A 1,444-nucleotide genomic window follows, 5' to 3' on the forward strand; every position below is an offset into this window, starting at 1 on the left:
GGTACCCCCAATCCCATAGGGCCAACAGTGTCCATGATGAAGATCGACCTGCAGAAAAATTAGTTCGCACCAATGTGTGTCGATCGTACACTTCACATTCGGCTTTGCAAGCAAGATGGAATAAACAAGTGATATTATTATACTCCTTATACTCTACAATGGTATGAATCTCTCTATTTAATCCACACATTAAACATGCAAGCATAGCTTCATTATCCTCAACAATACCAGATCTAATCATGCCAGTTTGTAATTCCTGATAATATTCCTCTACATAATTTTTTCCTTGTTTTAAAGGCTGCAGTTTTTGGAGTAATTCACATTGATAATATGGTGGAACCCAACGATTACGCATAGTAATTTTCAAAGCAGCCCATGTAGTTGGGATATTATCATGATATAACCTACAATGTTCAGAGCACCAAACAGAAGCAAAACTATTGAATTCACAAACAGCGGTAACACATCAATCCTCTGGATATTGTAAGCATGTGAAACGTTGTTCAATTTCTAACTCCAAAGTAAGATATACATCTGGAATGTATCTACCCTCAAACGATGGAATATTCAATTTCAGTTCAGGAATATGGTCATAATCTCGTACCTGAGGTGGTGGTGTAGCCCTACCGTTGTGATTATATGCATGAGGACGACCTGGTGGTGGTGGTGCTGGTGGCACGTAGTTCTGATTTTGATCAACCTCATGCTCATGATTGTCCTCCTCTACAGTAGCAGCAGGAGCTATAGAAGCAGCAACAGTAGTAGTAGCGGCACCAGAAGTTCGTCCTGGCTCAAGAGGAACACGCTGCGCTCATCTAGCTGGATCACGACGTGGAAGTGGTTGTTGATGTTGTTGCAACGGTGCAGTAGAGGTGGGTGGTGGTTGTGGTAGACGCGCGAGTACTTCATCGAACTTTGCATCCAACTTGGTGTCAATTGTCTTCTCAATGTCATAAATCCTCTCCAGTGCCTTTCCAAAGCTGGCATGTAATCAATTCAGAGATGCAAAGTTGAATAAACGCTCAGCAATGGTACTGTGCTAGTCCTAGGCTAGACTGTGCTAGAGACCCGAGCCTAGAACACTAACAAATCACGACGCGAAATGTAATCAAGGGAAAAAGCACACTGGATTTTTTTCTCTTCTCTTTTTTTGGGAGCTCTGTTTTTGCGCTCTTTTCTTTTTGCAGAAAATCACTATAATGGAGAGTGTCTCAAAACTCTTCCCAGGTCATAATAATAGGATAGGCATGAAATTTTTCAAGTATTTTTTGTCGACTGCCTGGACCCAAAAATTGGAAACTCACTACTACAAAAACAGCTATAGCCAATATGGACACTAATGGCGCACTGTACATGTGGTGCGCCATTACTAAATACTAATGGCGCACCACATCCACGGTGCGCCATTAGTAATTTTTTTTTATTTTTTCAAAACTACTAATGG

Source organism: Triticum aestivum, chromosome 3D (assembly GCF_018294505.1).
Source record: "Triticum aestivum cultivar Chinese Spring chromosome 3D, IWGSC CS RefSeq v2.1, whole genome shotgun sequence".
Taxonomy (NCBI): Eukaryota; Viridiplantae; Streptophyta; class Magnoliopsida; order Poales; family Poaceae; genus Triticum; species Triticum aestivum.